General features: G+C 40.0%; 1 protein-coding gene across 1 annotated transcript in view; it reads right to left on the bottom strand.

Annotated features, from left to right (window-relative positions):
* Window positions 1-20,078, bottom strand: part of CAPN11 (calpain 11) — a 143,141-nt gene that overhangs the window by 66,119 nt on the left and 56,944 nt on the right. The gene's annotated exons all lie outside the window — the stretch shown is intronic.

Genomic DNA, 20,078 nt, shown 5'->3' with positions numbered 1-20,078 from the left:
GGATACAAGAGAAGAGAGCATAATGTATAAAATGAGGTATGGATACAAGAGAAGAGAGCATCATGTATAAAGTAAGGTATGGATGCAAGAGAAGAGAGCATCATGTATAAAGTGAGATATGGATGCAAGAGAAGAGAGCATCATGTATAAAGTGAGGTATGGATACAAGAGAAAAGCGCATCATGTATAAAGTGAGGAATGGATGCAAGAGAAGAGAGCATCATGTATAAAGTGAGGTATGCAAGAGAAGAGAGCATAATGTATAAAGTGAGGTAAGGATACAAGAAAAGAGAGCATCATGTATAAAGTGAGGTATGGATAAAAGAGAAGAGAGCATCATGTATAAAGTGAGGTACGGATGCAAGAGAAGAGAGCATCATGTATAAAGTGAGGTACGGATGCAAGAGAAGAGAGCATCATGTATAAAGTGAGGTACGGATGCAAGAGAAGAAAGCATCATGTATAAAGTGAGGTACAGATGCAAGAGAAGAGAGCATCATGTATAAAGTGAGGTATGGATGCAAGAGAAGAGAGCATCATGTATAAAGTGAGGTATGGATGCAAGAGAAGAGAGCACCATGTATAAAGTGAGGTATGCAAGAGAAGAGAGCATCATGTATAAAGTGAGGTATGCAAGAGAAGAGCGCATCATGTATAAAGTGATGTATGGATACAAGAGAAGAGAGCATCATGTATAACGTGGGGTATGGATGCAAGAGAAGAGCGCATCATGTATAAAGTGGGGTATGGATGCAAGAGAAGAGAGCATCATGTATAAAGTGAGGTATGGATGCAAGAGAAGAAAGCATCATGTATAAAGTGAGGTATGGATGCAAGAGATGAGAGCATCATGTATAAAGTGAGGTATGGCTGCAAGAGATGAGAGCATCATGTATAAAGTGAGGTATGGATGCAAGAGAAGAGAGCATCATGTATAAAGTGGGGTATGGATGCAAGAGAAGAGAGCATCATGTATAAAGTGAGGTATGGATGCAAGAGAAGAGAGCATCATGTATAAAGTGGGGTATGGATGCAAGAGAAGAGAGCATCATGTATAAAGTGAGGTATGGATGCAAGAGAATAAACCATCATGTATAAAGTGAGGTATGGATGCAAGAGAAGAGCGCATCATGTATAAAGTGAGATATGGATGCAAGAGATTAAAGCATCATGTATAAAGTGAGGTATGGATGCAAGAGAAGAGAGCATCATGTATAAAGTGAGGTATGGATGCAAGAGAAGAGAGCATCATGTATAAAGTGAGGTACGGATACAAGAGAAGAGAGCATCATGTATAAAGTGAGGTACGGATGCAAGAGAAGAGAGCATCATGTATAAAGTGAGGTATGCAAGAGAAGAGAGCATCATGTATAAAGTGAGGTATACAAGAGAAGAGAGCATCATGTATAAAGTGAGGTATACAAGAGAAGAGAGCATCATGTATAAAGTGAGGTATGGCTGCAAGAGAAGAGAGCATCATGTATAAAGTGAGGTACGGATGCAAGAGAAGAGAGCATCATGTATAAAGTGAGGTACGGATGCAAGAGAAGAGAGCATCATGTATAAAGTGAGGTATGGCTGCAAGAGAAGAGAGCATCATGTATAAAGTGAGGTACGGATGCAAGAGAAGAGAGCATCATGTATAAAGTGAGGTATGGATGCAAGAGAAGAGAGCATCATGTATAAAGTGAGGTATGGATGCAAGAGAAGAGAGCATCATGTATAAAGTGAGGTATGGATGCAAGAGAAGAAAGCATCATGTATAAAGTGAGGTATGGATGCAAGAGATGAGAGCATCATGTATAAAGTGAGGTATGGCTGCAAGAGATGAGAGCATCATGTATAAAGTGAGGTATGGCTGCAAGAGAAGAGAGCATCATGTATAAAGTGAGGTATGGCTGCAAGAGAAGAGAGCATCATGTATAAAGTGAGGTATGGATGCAAGAGAAGGGAACATCATGTATAAAGTGAGGTATGGATGCAAGAGAAGAGCGCATCATGTATAAAGTGAGATATGGATGCAAGAGAAGAGAGCATCATGTATAAAGTGGGGTATGGATGCAAGAGAAGAGAGCATCATGTATAAAGTGAGGTATGGATGCAAGAGAAGAGAGCATCATGTATAAAGTGGGGTATGGATGCAAGAGAAGAGAGCATCATGTATAAAGTGAGGTATGGATGCAAGAGAATAAACCATCATGTATAAAGTGAGGTATGGATGCAAGAGAAGAGCGCATCATGTATAAAGTGAGATATGGATGCAAGAGATTAAAGCATCATGTATAAAGTGAGATATGGATGCAAGAGAAGAGAGCATCATGTATAAAGTGAGGTATGGATGCAAGAGAAGAGAGCATCATGTATAAAGTGAGGTATGCAAGAGAAGAGAGCATCATGTATAAAGTGAGGTATACAAGAGAAGAGAGCATCATGTATAAAGTGAGGTATACAAGAGAAGAGAGCATCATGTATAAAGTGAGGTATGGCTGCAAGAGAAGAGAGCATCATGTATAAAGTGAGGTACGGATGCAAGAGAAGAGAGCATCATGTATAAAGTGAGGTATGGATGCAAGAGAAGAGAGCATCATGTATAAAGTGAGGTACGGATGCAAGAGAAGAGAACACCATGTATAAAGTGAGGTACACAAGAGAATAAAGTATAATTATGCCCTTATATAAATCCTTGGGTAAATCTTTACCTTGAGTATGGAGTACAGTCTTGGGGACTGATTATTACAAAGGACATTGCAGAACTAGAAAGGGTTCAAACAAGAGCTACTGAGTTAATAAGGAGATTGTAGGATTTAAGTTATTAGAAGAGATGAACCAAACTGTCTCTGTGTACTCTAGAAAAGAGTATGTTTACATTATATAAACACTAGAGATGTACATTGGTTTCCTAACAAATGCTAATTTGTTAACGAAACAGGGATATTCATCTCCAAAAAACGAATATCCGAATGAATGCACCCAAAAATGTAAAGAAAATAATACCTACTTACGAATTTTGTCAGTATAAATTTGTTTCCTTTAAATTAGGGATGCACCGATACCGATACTAGTATCGGTATCGGTACTGATACCAAGTATTTGCATAAGTACTTGTACTTGTGCAAATGCACCGATACTTAAACCGATACCTCCACTTCCTACCCATATGCTACCTTGTGACGTTTTTTCAAACTGCATGTTCCCATTTCATTTTAAACTGTGGAGACTAAACTAAAAATTGTTTACTACTGTTCTGCCAATACAAATTGCTGTTATTTGTATTATTGTAGGAGAGATCACTGTACCTCTTTCAGATAAACCCCTGAAGTACTGGGCAGTTAATAAACAGATTTCCAGCTCTGGCTAAAATGGCCCAAAAATATCTTTCTGCCCCATGCAGTATGGTGGAAAGTGAAAGACTGTTCAACTTAGGGAGTCAAACCTTCAATCAAATGTCAGATTGAGGTTATATAACAGCCCTACAACCCAATTGCATCGCCCCTTTAAATTTTATATTTTATTGTAATATGTTTTATTTATAAACCTGTTCAGTGAACTTTTTTATTATTTCATAATGTTTATAATCTTTTGAATTACAGTCCTTTATAATAGTAAAGAAGGAATCTTAAATAATTAGTCTGTATTGTGCTTGGTAAACTGTCACATGACATAAAAATAAGTATCGGTAATTGGTATCGGTGAGTATTTGAAAACAAGTATCGGTACTTGTACTCAGTCATACAAAAATGGTATCGGTGCAACCCTACTTTAAATGGTTAAATACTTAGGGGCCTATTTAACAAAATGTCTGTCAGACATGATCCGATCAGCGGATCGTGTCCGACAGACATTGCTGAATGCAGATAGCAATACACTCTCCGCATTCAGTATTGCACCAGCAGCTCTTGTGAACTGCTGGTGCAACGCCGCCCCCTGCAGATTCGTGGCCAATCGGCCGCTTGCAGGGGGTGTCAATCAACCTGATGGTATTCGATCGGGTTGATTTCCCGTAATGTCTGTCCGCATCCTCAGAGCAGGCGGACAGGTTATGGAGCAGCTGCTTCATAACTGGTGTTTCTTACGAGCGTTTCCATAAGGAGCTTAATAGATAGGCCCCTTAGCGCGCTGGAAAACTGCGCTAATCTACCTTCTATTAGCACTGCTGGGGCTCTGTGAAGAAGAGTAGCGGGTTCACGAAGGTCTCCAAAACGCTAAATGTAAGTATAAAGGTACAGGTGAACTTTTTCCCCTGCAGCTTTAAAAATGTACATTTGTTTAACGAAAAATGTAAATATTCAGTATTCGTGTAGTTTAAAACAAAATTAATATTGAATAGCACGGGCAATTCAGGGAAACATGAATTTTTCACCCATGCACATATCTAATAAATACATTATATTCATACAGCCCATATGGACAGATGGCAGAAATATTCTTTTCACCCTTTAACGACGAGGACGTCCCTGGTACGTCCTACATAAAACTACCCTTAGCGACCAAGGACGTGCCTGGCACTTCCTCTGGGGTTTGAAGCTCTGGAAGTGATTGTGATCGATTCCAGATGCTTCAAGGGTATTGTAGTGATGCCTCCATATTAGGGTTGCCACCTCAGCCATGTTTTCCTGAACACTTATGAGTTACACATGCTACAGGGTGTGCAGGGAGGAATATGTATTGTGTTTCTGGACAGCACTATGCATATTCCTCCCTGCCCACACTGCAGCATGTGTAACTTATAAGTGTTCTGTATTTTAAGGGATGGGTGGCAAGCTACTCGATATTGAGGCATCACTGCAATCCCCTTTTTTACCCACCTATAAAGAGAGGGCCCTCTCTGCATCGGCCATCGATGGTGCCGATCGTTGGTGGGTGGGAGCTGTAGCAGGGAGGCGGGTGGGCGGCCCGTCGATGGTCCTGTAGCCGGATCTCACCTTACATCCGGGTTGGCGCGGGGGGGGGGGTTGTCGTGCGCGTGTGGCACATTTACCTAAATGCATTAGCAATGTATAGGAAGGATGGACACAGAGGGGGGGAATAAATGGTTTTGCAAGGGATCTGGGAAGGGGGGGTAGGGTACTGAGGGGAGGCAGATAAACTACAGAAAATATATATTTTTTAATATAAATAAAACATTATTTTATATTGAGTACTGGCAGACAGGTGCCAGTACCCAAGATGGTGGCAAATAGGTAGAGTGGGGAGGGTTAGAGAGATGTATGAGGAGGATCAGGGAGGTTGGGGGCTAAATCACTGCAGACTGAATATAAAAAAAAAAGCCTTTTATTTTAGTACTGGCAGACTTTCTGCCAGTACTTAAGATGGGGTGACAATTGTGAGGTGGGGGAGGGAAGAGAGCTGTTTGAAGGGAGTCAGGGAGGGATCAGGGGGTGGGATGTGTCAGGTGGGAGGCTGATCTCTACACTAAAGCTCATTAACCCCTTAACTGCTGGGCATAATACAAGTGTGGTGTGCAGCGGCATTTAGCAGCCTTCTAATTACCAAAAAGCAAGGCCAAAGCCATACATGTCTGCTATTTCTGAACAGAGGGGATCCCAGAGAAGCATTTACAACCATTTGTGCCATGATTGCATTAACTGTTTGTAAATAATTTCAGTGAGAAACCTAAAGTTTGTGAAAAAGTGAACAATTTTTTATTTGATCGCATTTGGCGGTGAAATGGTGGCATGAAATATACCAAAATGGACCTAGATCAATACGTTGGGTTGTCTACTAAAAATAAATATATACATGTGAAGAGTTATTCAGGGATTCCTGACAGATATCAGTGTTCCAATGTAACTATTGCTAATTTTGAAAAAATAAATGGTTTGGAAATAGCAAAGTGCTACTTGTACTTATTGACCTATAACTTGTAAAAAAAAAAAAGCAAAAAACATGTAAACATTGGGTATTTCTAAACTCAGGACAAAATTTAGAAACTATTTAGCATGGGTGTTTTTTGGTGGCTGTAGATGTGCAACAGATTTTGGGGGTCAAAGTTAGAAAAAGTGTGTTTTTTCCATTTTTTCCTTAATATTTTATCATTTATCTTTAGAAAGTCCATTTAGTGGCGAGAAAAACGGTATATAATATGTGTGGGTACAGTAAATGAATAAGAGGAAAATTACAGCTAAACACAAACACCGCAGAAATGTAAAAATAGCCTTGGTCCCAAACGGACAGAAAATGGAATAGTGGTCTGGTCACTAAGGGGTTAAACATTGTTTGTGATAAGTTTACACTTTAAGGACAGAAGAAATATAAGTTATGCTTACCTGATAAAATAATTTATTTCATGGTGGTGGTGAGAGTCAACGAGTCATTATTCCTAAGAATTCCCCTTCTGACCACTAGGAGGAGGCAAAGATTCCCAAAACTCCAAGAGCACTTAAAAGCACTCCCACCTCACTGGTAACTAGTCTGATGCATAGCCAAGCAAGCAAAAAGAAGAAAGGTAGGAAAGGACAAAAGCAAAAAAAGGTGCAGAGGGAAAAAAAGAAGAGGTTTATACTTAAAGGGACATTATACACTCATTTTTTCTTTGCATAAATGTTTTGTAGATGATTTATTTATATAGCCCATAAAGTGTTTTTTTGTTTTTTTTTAAATGTATAGTTTTGCTTATTTTTAAATAACATTGCTCTGATTTTCAGACTCCTAACCAAGCCCTAAAGTTTTAGGAGAATACCGAGGTATACCTACTCCAGCTTGCTCCTGTTGGTGTAAAGGGTCTTTACATATGCAGAGGAAGGGGGGAGGGGGAGTGTATTATTTCCTACTTGCAGTGGGTGTTCCAGTGACCTTTTAAACAGAGCTAAACTGGGAGCTTCTAAGTTCGTTTTTAAACGGTTTTATATCAGTATCTGTGCATCTTATTATTTATAGTAGCGTCTATTACATGCAGTTATATGAAAATTGGTGTATACTGTCCCTTTAAACTGCTGCCAGAAAAAAAATTACTAATAATTTTAGCAACAAAAAAAAGTGGGTCTGGTGAATCTCCTGGGAACAAATACCCAAGATGTGTCCACGAGTAATAAGGGTGGGACCCAACAATAAGCATCAAAATGGTAGAATTTGGTAATGTGTGTAATGAAGGGCAAGTAGCTGCCTTGTATAGCTGATCAACAGAAGCCTCATTCCAGGAGAATGAACAAACAAACTAGAGGATTGCCTAAAATACTTAGTAGTCTGTAGACAGAATTACAAAGGGCTTACAACATCCAAATGATGAAGATGCCTCTCATTAGAACAAAAAGTAGTAACAGCAATCTCAAGATTAATATTGTCTGAAGACAAATATATACAGACAAACCGCGTCTGATAAACTATTTCAGTAAGTGGTGCAGTGGCGGCTGGTGAATTTTTAGGATGGGGGTGCACAAGACCCTCCCCCTATTAGAAAGACACACCCCTTTGAAAAACCACGCCCTTTTTAAAAACACGCCCATTTAACAAGCCACACCCATTTAAAAAGCCACACCCCTTTGTGAAAGTCACGCCCCTCAAATGGCCCCGCCCATTTGAACCAGCAGTGTTTTTGGTCATCGTCTTCTTGAAATATCCAGCCCCGGCCTGGGGGTAACTTCAGCTGAAGTTTGTGACTGATTCCTCAACATTATTCTCAAGTATCTGCTGATATTGAGTGGAATCCATGAGACCCTCAACAATATTCCCAGTAGTACAGGTCTTTGGAGGTGGTCTGTGGGCTGTTTTTGACCGTTCTCACCATCCTTTGCCTTTGCCTCTGGCCCTCTCTGATATTTTACTTGCCCTGACACTTCTGGACTTAACAAGAACTGTGCCTGTGGTCTTCCATATCCTCACCATGCATTGCTCACTGTGTTCCTCATAGTGGACACAGACATCTTAAATCTATGAATGCATACTCTTCAGTACAGCCATGTTCACGTGCGACAGTGCACAAATGGAGGAGCCTACACTACCTGCTCAGTTAAATTATATAATAACATATATATATTAACCAAATGATTAATTAAAGCTGCAAAATAATAAGAATGTTGAATGTACATTTATGAAAACATATATATTCCTGGATTTAAAGAACAACGGGCAAGGTGAACTACAGTCTAAAACTAGTAGGCAAGTAGATTTTTGGTTGTTCGAAAATATATAACTTGTAGGACTGTAGGTAAGTAGCTGTGAAGCTGTTATAAAATATATAATTGTTTTATAAACTCTGAGACTCTCAGCAATCTGCTAATAATTCTAAACTAAAATAGTGTTTTAACTTTAAGTAGTATAATTACAGCAGGCAGCAGCCGTGACAGCCGTCAACGGGCTAGGTGAACTACAGTCTAAAACTAGTAGGCAAGTAGATTTTTGGTTGTTCTAAAATATATAACTTGTAGGACTGTAGGTAAGTAGCTGTGAAGCTGTTATAAAATATATAATTGTTTTAAAAACTCTGAGACTTTCTGCAAACTGCTAATAATTTTAAACTAAAATAGTGTTTTAAGTTTTAGCTAGTATAATTACAGCAGATAGCAGCCGTGACTACTTTTATAACTTGTAGGTAAGTAGCTGTGAAGCTGTTATAAAATATATAATTGTTTATTTGTTTTAAAAACTCTGAGACTCTCTGCAAACTGCTAATAATTCTCAAATAAAATAGTGTTTTAACTAGTATAATTATAATAATTTATATTTTATAATAAATTATACAGTTAATATAGCAGCAGCAATCAATTAACTGCTTTTGTTGAAAAAAAAGAAAAAAAAAAAAACTTTTAAATTTTTTCTCAAAACTTGCAATCTACTAATGCAAAACTTGCAATATAATTAATTATCTGCTAAATACTTAAAAGATAAGAATAAAGGCAAGTTGTTTTTAAGTAGCACTCCCCTAGTCCTATAATCAAATGATTGATCTAATCTATTTAAGTATCTGGCTGCTGCCTGCTGCTAATTAAAAAAATAAAGGTCTTTTTCTACTACACTGACACAGACTGACTGACTATCTAACTGTTCAGGGGACAGGGCCCCAAAAATTATGAGAATTATAAAGGTCCACAGACTCCACACCGTCTAGCAGGAGGGGAGGCTGGAGCTATTTTTTTTAAAAAAAAATTCTGCCCAAGTGAAGTCAGTGAAAGCTGCTCCACTAACTAAAAACTCTCCCTATCTAGGCTCTCTAGAGCCTCAAAATATATTAGTACATTACACAATAGTGCTGCTGTGTAACTAAGTTCAACTGAGTCTGTAATTCAAGACAGTTGACTGTTCAACAGGTCAGACAGACAAGTAATTTTTTGGTAGTATCGATCGAATCGATATAGATATAAAGACTTTAAAGTCAAGAAAGATATTAATCGTTCAGTTAAGTACAGTTCTGCTGCTGCAGACTACTACTTCACTCCTCTCCGCTCAACAGCAAACTCAACACTGAATTTTTCGCGCTGTTGATGCGGGGAGGAGCCGGTGATGACGTATCTGTCATCTTCATTGCAGACCGTGCAGCCTATCAGAGAGGCTGAGAGCGAGAGGGGCGGGCACAGCCAGGCTGAACTTGTCTGTTGAATCGTTCTAGAACGCCTGGCCCTGTTGTTGATTGATCGGGGGAGGAGCCGGTCACCGACCGGTGATGTCATCGGTGCAGCCTATCAGAGCACAGGCTGGAATTTGTCCCTCCCCACTCGCACAGTTCAGTGTGTGCGATCAAGCTATCAATTAGAATTGCTTGAGGCTGGCCCAAATCCTGCAGACTGACGTAGGCATCACTGACAGAGCCCTATATCATGCCTATCGCACGTGCGGTTTCGTATTAAAGAAACAGACACACACAATTTTTTTTTTTACTTTTTAAAAGAAAACAAGCAGAATGTTATTTTTGGGGGTTAAAAAAATAAAATATAATTTTTCCAATAGGGGGCCATTGAAAAAATTATATTTTATTCAGCATAATTTTTTATTTTACTTTTCTCAGCATCTGACAGTTTATTTTTTTTTCTCATCTGACATTTTTTCTTTTTGCTCAGCAATCTGACAGGGGGGCACGTGCGCTTGTGCACAAATGGAGGAGCCTCCACTGAAGTGGTGTACACACTACCCGCGATTGTACCGATAGAAAGTCTCTTACTCACAGTTATCAGTGTCTTTTTCAGGTATAAAATATGTATTAACGGTTAACGTGAACATCTGAAAAACTGTCCAGTTAGTTTCATGTGGTTGCCATCACTTGTAGTTATAAACAGATAATGTAATACTGTTCTTTTAAATGTGAACCTTAGCAACACTCTGTGTGTAAATTAGAAGCGCTCACTCACCTTATTAAATCCGTATATATGGTTACCGTAGAGATAGCTCTCTGCTCCTGCAGCTGCCTCTGCCTTGTCAGCGTCGGCTTTCTCGGTTAATTCAGTGTGAGCGTTTAGCTTCAGCAGGAAGCGGATATTGCCCCTGGTATACCGCTTGTAAAAGGAGAAAATATCAGCATACAATCACATGCAGTGACGGAAGTCCAGCTGACAATGGTCTGTGAAGATACAATGTAACATTTATTAGTTATGCAGGTAAAAACATCTAAATATCTCAGCCAGTGAAACAGCTCATTTGCAAGTCACCCATATCCAACATGTTTCGCGCCGGTGCCCTGACGAAGTGCCGCATGTTGGATATGGGTGACTTGTAAATGAGCTGTTTCACTGGCTGAGATATTTAGATGTTTTTACCTGCATAACTAATAAATGTTACATTGTATCTTCACAGACCATTGTCAGCTGGACTTCCGTCACTGCATGTGATTGAATGCTGATACTTCTCAAAACAGCCATATCCTGAGGGAAAACCAGAAAAGGGCTCACAGGAAAGAGAAGACAATTCAGAAACTCTTCTAGAAGAATAAATTGCTAAAAGAAACAAAAAACTTTCCAAGACAAAAGCTGAATATCTTGTAAATTGTGCATATGCTCAAAAGGAGAAACCTGCAAAACTCTAAGAACCAAATTAAAGGGACACAAAACCCAAACTTTTTCTTTCATGATTCAGAAAGAGCATGCAATGTAGACATCAATCAGCAAGCGCTACCCAGGTGCTGAACCAAAGATGGGTCATTACTATGCTTACATTCCTGCTTTTTAAAATAAAGATAGCAAGAGAACGAAGAAAAATGTATAATAGGAGTAAATTAGAAAGTTGCTTAAAATTGCTGCTTTATCTGAATCATAAAAGAAAAAAATTGGGGTTTGTGTCCCTTTAAGGTTCCAAGGAGGTTTTATCACTGGCTTCATCCTGACTAAAGCTTGAACAAAAAACTCTGAATGTCAGGAAGCTTAGCGAGACAAAATCTGGCCCTTTAAAAAACCAGTAGATAAACCCTTATGCAAACCATCGTGAAGAAAATGAAGAATAGTAAAAAACCATAACGTGTATTTATTAAAACTTTAGCCCAAATTCCCATACATAAAATATAAGGAATTTAAATGACTATAATAATAGTCCCCTGGCTATGATGTACAACACTATGCGTACCTACTAATAGCCTATAGGCTATGTGAGTGCCATCATATATACACTACATACTTACCTGATAGGCACCCACTCTACCGGACTTGCCATCTGCAGAAAAAACTGCTTCCATCTATTGCTGTACACATGACAGCAGAGTATGTGAAGTATAACAATGATCCTACAAGAGTTGGCTAAGGAACTGACGCCTATGGTTGGCCTGTGACTAACTCCCACTGAATGTAATCGTGCCACTACCCAATACTCCAAAACACTTCTCTGTCCAAATAGTAGCTCCCTGATGGGAAAATGGGCTGAAAACCTATCTCACAGAAGAACATTTGGAGCACCTTAATTATTCACCTTCCTCCTGCAGAGGCAAAGATAAGACTAGTTTACGAGTGAGGAGGGAGCGTTTCTTTGTGCTCTTGGAGTTTTGATAATCTTTGCCTCCTCCTAGTGGTCAGTAGTGGAATCCCCAAGAGTAATGACTCATGGGCTCTCTACACCTTTATGAAAGAAAAGGAAATTTATGCTTACCTGATAAATGTATTTCTTTTTCGATATGATGAGTCCACGGAATTCATCCTTACTTGTGTGATATCGCCTCCTGGTCAGCAGGAGGAGGCAAAGAGCACCACAGCAGAGCTGTATAAATAGCTCCTCCCTTCCCTCCCAATCCAGTCATTCAACCAAAGTTAGGAAGAGAAAGGAAAAGCCAAGGTGCAGAGGTGTCTGAAGTTTAACAAAATGAACAACCTGTCACAATAGAACAGGGCGGGCCATGGACTTATCGTATCGAAAAAGAAATAGTTATCAGGTAAGCATACATTTCCTTTTCTTTTTCAAGATACGATGAGTCCACGGAATTCATCCTTACTTGTGGGATACAATACCAAAGCTATAGTACACGGATGAAACGGGAGGGACAAGACAGGTAACCTAAATGAAAGGCACCACTGCTTGAAGAACCTTTCTCCCAAAAACAGCCTCAGCTGAGACAAAAGTATCAAATTTAGAAAAAGTGTGAAGAAAAGACCAGATTGCAGCCTTGCAAATCTGTGCAACAGAAGCAACATCCTTGAATGCCTATGATGAAGCAATGACTAGTGGAACGAGTCGTAAATCTCTCAAGAGGCTGCTGTCCAGCAGTCTCATAAGCAAAACGGATGACATACGTCAGCCAAAAATAAAGGGGGATAGTCGTAGCTTCACCCTACGTCTCCCGAAAAATTAACCAACCAAGAAGACGATTGTTGAAAATCCTTAAGTCGCTTAAAAGTAGAACTTGAAAGCATGAATCACATATAAAATGTGTAACAGACGTTCCTTCAGAGAAGGAATAGGACACAAGGAAGGAACAACAATCTCTGATTAATAATGTTGTTGGAAACAACCTTAGGAAGAAACCCAGGTTAAGTATGTAACACCACCTTTTCGAATGAAAAATAAGATAAGGGAAATGACATTGAAAAGCCGAAGCTCAGAAACCCTTCGAACAGAAGGAATAGCAACCCAAGTTGCAGCTTGCCAACAGAAATAAAACTTTCCAAGATAATAACTTAATATCTTATGGAATGCATAGGTTCAAAAGGAACCCCTTAAAGAACTAAAAGAACTAAATTCAAACTCCAAGGAGGAGCAAATAGTCTAAACACAGGTCTGATTCTAGTCAGGGCCTGACAAAGAGATTGCACAACTGGAACATATGCTAAACGCATATGTAACAAATAGATAATGCATAGATCCGACCCTTTAAGGAACTTACTGATAACCCTTTCTCCAATGTTCCTTGGAGAAAAGACCAAATCCTGGGAATTCTAACCCTACTTCATGAGTAGTCCTTGGATTCAGTCCAAGAAAAATATTTACACCCTATCGTATGGTAAATTTTCCTAGTAACAGGTTGAAGTGCCTGAAACAAAGTATCTAAGACCGAATCAGAAAAAAACCTTGCTTGAAAAAATTAAGCGTCCAATTTCCAAACAGACAGCTGCAGAGAACTAGATTCGGATGAAGGAAGGAACCCTAAATGAGAAGGTCCTTCCTCAATGGCAGTGTCCAAGATGACAGAAATTACACGATTACCTAGGCAGCATACTGAAACCTGCTAGGTCACGCAGGAACAATGAGGATCACTAACGCCCTCACTCGTTTGACTCAAACAAAAACCCGGAGAAGTAGCACAACGGGAAAAAAACTTATGCTAGGCTGAAGGACCAAGAAAACTGCCAAGGCATCTATCAGTTCGGCCCGGGGATCTCTGGACCTGGACCCCACCTCGGAAGCTTGGCATTCTGACGAGACGCCAGAAGGTTCACCTCTGGCCGACCCCATTTGAAAATCAAACTTGAAAATTTATTCCGAACGGAGCTCCCAGAAGAAAAGTCTGTCCCAGATGACTGATGTAAGCCACTGTCGTTATGTTGTCCGACTGACATCTGATGAATCAGGCCAAGGCCAATTGAGGCCAGGCCTGAGTGCATTGAATATCGTCAACTCTAGAATGTTGATAGGAAGGAAAGATTCTGCTTGAGTCCATACTCCCTGAGCCCTTAAAGAGCTCCAGACTGCTTCCCATCCTAATGGGCTGTCAACCGTTGTCACAATCAGCCATGCGGGCTGCAAAAGCACGTCCCCTAGGATAGATGAGCCAGTGACAACCACCATAGAAAAGAGTCCCCTTTCTCCTGATCCAGGGCTATTTGAGGAGATAAATCAGTAGGATCCCCATTCCATTGCCTGAGCATGTTTAGCTGCAGAGGCCTGAGATGAAAACTTGCAAACGGTACAATATCCATTGCTGCTACAAGCAATCTGAATACCTCCATGCACACTGACGGCCGAGGATTGGCCTGAAGGGCTCGACATGTAGTCAGAATTTTTAATTTTCTGACCCCCGTCAGAAAAATCTTCAGTGACAAAGTCGATTAGAGGTCCCAGAAAGAGTACACTTGTCTGAGGAATTAACAAACTCTTTCCCAGATTCACCTTCCACCCATGAGTTCTTAGGATGGCTAGCACCACCTCGGTATGAGACCTTGCTAGTTGATAAGATGACAACTGGATCAGAATATCGTCCAGGTAAGACACCACCGCAATACCCCATGGTCTGAGAACCGCCAGAAGAGAACCCAGAACCTATGTGAAGAGTCTGGGCGCCGTGGCCAGACCGCAAGGGGGGGCTACAAACTGAAAATGTTTGTCCAGAAAGGCAAACCTCAAGAACTTGTGATGATCTCTGTAGATAAGATCATGAAGATATACATCCTTTAGATCCACTGCCGCCATAAATTGATCCTCCTGGATCAAAGGAAGGATAGTACAAATAGTTACCATCCTGAAAGATGGCACTCCGATAAACTTGTTTAGAGTCAGTCCAAAATAGGTCTGAAGGTTCCCTCCTCTTTGGGAACTACAAACAAATTTGAATAAAAAACCTGCCCCTGTATCGGAGCAGGCCAAGTGCTCCCATGGAAGGGAGATCTCTTACACAATGTAAGAACGCCTCTCTTTGAACTGGTCTACAAAGATCTTGAAATCAGAAACCAGTCCACTGTGTTCTCTGAAAAACTATTTTTCATTGTCCAGGGAACCTGAACGTCTCGAATCCAAGCCTGAATGAAAACCGAAAGACTGCCCCCTATAAAATCTGATCCAAGATCGGGGACATGTTTTTCATGTTGTCCTTGATCCGACAGCAGGCTATTCTATATATTTTTTTTTTTTTATTAAAAATTCAAAAGAAAACATCTTCAGCTAGCCCGGTCCAACAAGGCCTTCTTGTAATGAACCTTAAAAATGTAGACTTATGGGGCGTGTCCGAGCAGCGTACCTAGCCGGACGCATTTACTGCAGGCTCCGAAAGAATCCTCTAAAATCCACTGATTTAAGAGCACTGAGCAGCTAAATCACAGTTATAATTTAATGAGCAATAGTCACGGAAGTTACAGTGGCTATACTACAACTTTTGATTTCTGCTTTCATGACTTCAGGGCTACAGTTCGGAAGATTGGAAAAATATACAGAGGGCGACTCCTAGTGCAAATCAGTTGATACAGTTGTAAGCCCCAAATGATCCCTTTAGAGAGATACTCACATATTATGGAGCACACTATAGTGCTAATGAGGCAAGCTGGGTATATTATGGTGGCCCAGCGCACATAACACTCTGGCAAGCAGTGGATCAATGTAGCAAATAAAAGATAGGAGACTCCAGAAGTATATCAAAAATGAGTTTTATAAATATAAATAAATGAACATAAAAACAATCAGTACTGATTGTTTTTATGTTCATTTATTTATATTTATAAAACTCATTTTTGATATACTTCTGGAGTCTCCTATCTTTTATTTGCTACATTGATCCACTGCTTGCCAGAGTGTTATGTGCGCTGGGCCACCATAATATACCCAGCTTGCCTCATTAGCACTATAGTGTGCTCCATAATATGTGAGTATCTCTCTAAAGGGATCATTTGGGGCTTACAACTGTATCAACTGATTTGCACTAGGAGTCGCCCTCTGTATATTTTTCCATTTTTCCAGATCTTTTCCATTCAAGAGGAGCAGCCCTTCTCATGGTGCACAGTCAACTGGGACACTGATAAGTTTCCAGACCATCTACCTAGGCATTATCGTTGCCTTCACTACATGTGAGTACAAAATCTGCGAATATATATTATCTACTTACAAAAATTGGCTACACTAGGAGGCGCCCTTTCTTTTTTTGTTTCAATCATACAGTTCGGAAGAGCAAGACCTAAGGCTGTGGCCTATTTATAGGTAACGATCCCCCCCCGGTTTCAACGGGTCATCAGTGATGGCAGAAGGTCTCTGCCTTACTGACTTTCACATCATCACTATACAGAACAGAGGAAAGCCGCTAGCTCCGGTATCAAAATAACAACACTGCAAAACTTGAGCGAACAGTATTAAGCAGGACTACACATTACGCAGCTAAGATGGCCGATCCAGGAGAGGGAGGCCCTCAAGATAACTTCAATGATATTTGGCGCAAATTCGACATACTATGCCAGCAGCTTATGGATAATGCTCCGTTTGATGTGCTAATGACGCGCCTTACACCTACAACAGAGGACAGCATTCGAGAGATTTCCCCAAACACGAGCCTCAAACCAGAGGAGTTCTCAAACAATACTAAGCCTATTGAGCAGCAACAAGTCATGGCGACACAGGAAATAAAGAGTGGCCCACAGGCACTATCAGTGAGGATGAAGAGCTTAATAAAACCAGGGACTTTGGATCACCCCAATACGATAAATGGGTTCTGGCTGCTACAGAGACATAATTTGCTGGTTGAGGCTGTGCAGGAGTTCAGTGGGGGCCCCAGAGAGACTGCAGCTGAAAAACAGATGATTTCTATACCCGAAGTATCGGATAACACCCATGACATTTGCAGCAACCTGCCATGGGCTCTTCAAACCATGCAGAACTATCTACTAACCATGGTCGAATGTATGGACAAACAAGGTACTCTCCTTCTCTGGAGCTATTTTATTAACTATAAGCCCAGCGATCCATGTGATTCTGACGGAACATTCCCGTACTGGCTCACAAAATCGTGGGGATGTAGGGCCATCGGAACTCCAACATCTTGACTCCCCGAAATATGTATAACTAGTTATAGTATCATCGGGTTCTTTAATAATGATGGTTTACTGTTTTTGTTTGTTTCTGAGTTATCTTTGAGTGTAGCCTGCGTGTGGATACTAATGCATACGCTTTGAGTGTTGAGATATGGTTAATATGAGAAAAAGGTTACTGAACGAAGAATACCAGCATTTCCTATAAATAAGGTCAAGCAACCTGTGATACTAGGTTTGTGTAAATATATATGTAAATGATCTATCTTTATGTAATAGCAGAATTGTTATGACATGGTCTCAGATCCACGGACACTTGCATCACTTAGACAATTGCAATGCTTAAGCAGTACACTAGTTTTCTATATATCAAATATAGGATATGGGATAAAAGGCAGTTCGCTGCGTTAATGATAAACATGACAAGCAACAGTTTGACCAGACTCTCGTGGCTAGCGGCCGAAGCAGCGAGAAGGTATAAATAAAGCTTTGTGAGTTATACAGAGCCATAGTATTTCCAAAACGCAAAATAAATCACCTGATCTTAGTACCATAACTAGTCTTCCCCCAGCCTATTAGACGGTAACATCGCCACATAACCTCTTTTTAACTTATTGTCCCTAGTGTATTTGGCACCAAGTACTAAGATTATGGAATAGTTTATTTGTTCACATATCAAACAATGCCCCTCCGGGAGATCTCAGCCCTATGCCCTCAAACTAATTACTAGCATCTTCCCACAACGGCTTAAACACTAGCAACACTACTTCTATAAATGACAAAAATCCTTGCAGGATATATCTCATTCTCAGGTTATTAATATGATTGATTTATTGCTAGGCTGTGGCTTTTATTTAGCCTTTCTTATGATAAGCAAGGTCAATAATTGTTTCCTCTGCTTTTCCCTCTTCTTTGTTTTATTTTATTATTTTCTTTTTTTTAAAAAATCCCTTAGCAGTTATTACATTAATCCCGCAGACCCAAGAGTGGTCAACAATGTTTTCATTTGGGATCAAAATGAGGATAAATCTGACATCAAAGAAAGACTGTATTTTAATTTACACTGCACCTCATGTATACTTTTTATTTGTATTGAACAATTCCTCAATAAAAATGTATTAAAAAAAAAATGTAGACTTATATAAAAAGTCCTATACCATGAGGCTCAGAGAGCTGGGACAGAGAAACCTGAAATCAATGCTCCCATTGTAAAACTTCAAGGAAAGAAATGGAACTAAAGGAACTTAGTCAATTGACAGCCTTTATCCTATCCTGGATCATATACAGGAGAGCGTCTGACTGAAAAGTATCAGACAACGCATCAAACCAAAAAGCCGCCCGCTAAGGACGGTAGAAAGTACATAGTTTTAAGACAAGGTAAACCTAGGCGTACATCCGATTCCCAATCTTTGAGATAACCCTAGAGAATCTAACTAGTCTCAAACAAGAAAGTAGTTCTCAAGCTAAGTTGGGAACTACTCCTATCACCCTAGGTAATGTTTTAAACAGCTTGCTAGCACCCATACAAGGTGCAAATAATTGCAGCTGGTTTCAAACTGCAAACCTTACCCCTTGCTAGACAGCTAAGCTAACCATCAGGCTACTACAGCTGGCGTCTCCTGAAGTATAGGGGATACGGACCTTTCCATTTCGTATGACTCACAGGGCGTACTAGGATAGAATACACCTGTGCTAAGGTGAAAATAATTCCTCTAGTAAGGTAAGTTTCCACATGGAAAAAACCCTAGAATGCATGCTATGCAAAGAAAGACTCCGTACGGAGAATGCGAAGAAGCGCAGGGCATTGCATGTGCACCCAAACATCTGGTGAACACTATAGGTTTGTGGCATAAGATGATCATTTGAAAAGTTTTAATAAAAATAAACACACAAACGGTACTGTCACTTTAAATCATTTTATTTCTTTGTCAGAAATTATCCAGTATCATGTGAACCTTGCTGGTAATAGACATTGCTATGTACAGTAAAGCAACCCTGCCGTGTGCACACAATCCCTATGAAAATTGTAAGGAACCGCAGAGCACCGCATGTGGGTCAAAAAATATCCTCATCCCAAAGGAACGATATTTTTGCACCTATGTTACATGCAAAGTCATAATGATAGGAAATGCCCAGTATAAGGATGAAAGAAAAACACTGTCTACTTAAAGGGGCAGTCTAGTCAAAATTTCATGATTCAGATAGGGCATGTAATTTTAAACAACTTTCCAATTTACTTCTATTATCTAATTTGCTCAATTCTTTAGATATCCTTTGTTGAAGAAATAGCAATGCACATGTGCGAGCCAATCACACAAGGCCTCTATGTGCAGCACCCAATCAGCAGCTACTGAGCATATCTAGATATGCTTTTCAGCAAGTGATTTCAAGAGAATGAAGCAAATTAGATAATAGAAGTAAATTAGAAAGTTGTTAAAAATGACATGCTCTTTCTAAATCACAAAAGAAAAAATGTGTGTTTCATGTCCCTTTAAGCAGTGAGGGTTAAGTTCCAACACATGAAAGTCACAGACTAGTATTTTAGAAGCCTTGTGGGCTGCATCCTAATAACGTTCAGATGTGAAACACAAATAAAGTGAGAGAACCAGATTTATGTTCTCCACCACTGTAGAGACACCGCTCCCAATGTATTCCCATCTTTGTGCCATTAACGGCAAATATGTAAACAGACGTAATATGGCTTGTCACATGTTTAACAAGAAACCGTGTGAAACCGCAATCAGTGAGTTACTACGCAATACAATTGCAATCGTTGCCCCTTCGTGTCAGCTAAAGTAAGACTGACCGACAAAAGGCAGACAATGTTCCAAAGTAAATCCTTTTGCAAATTGCCATAGCAACATTATGACCAGACTCAGCCACGGAGTGCTTCACATTGCATACCGGGACTGCATCGCGCAACTTTCAGTAACATAGCCTAGCTCCGCCCATCGTAGGCGTATCAGCCAGAAAACTCCCGGACGGCCAACTAAAAGATGGAGCCTATGGGAGAAA

This window comes from Bombina bombina, chromosome 4 (genome assembly GCF_027579735.1).
Source record: "Bombina bombina isolate aBomBom1 chromosome 4, aBomBom1.pri, whole genome shotgun sequence".
NCBI classification, from domain to species: domain Eukaryota; kingdom Metazoa; phylum Chordata; class Amphibia; order Anura; family Bombinatoridae; genus Bombina; species Bombina bombina.
This window is presented reverse-complemented; position numbering and strand designations above follow the sequence as displayed.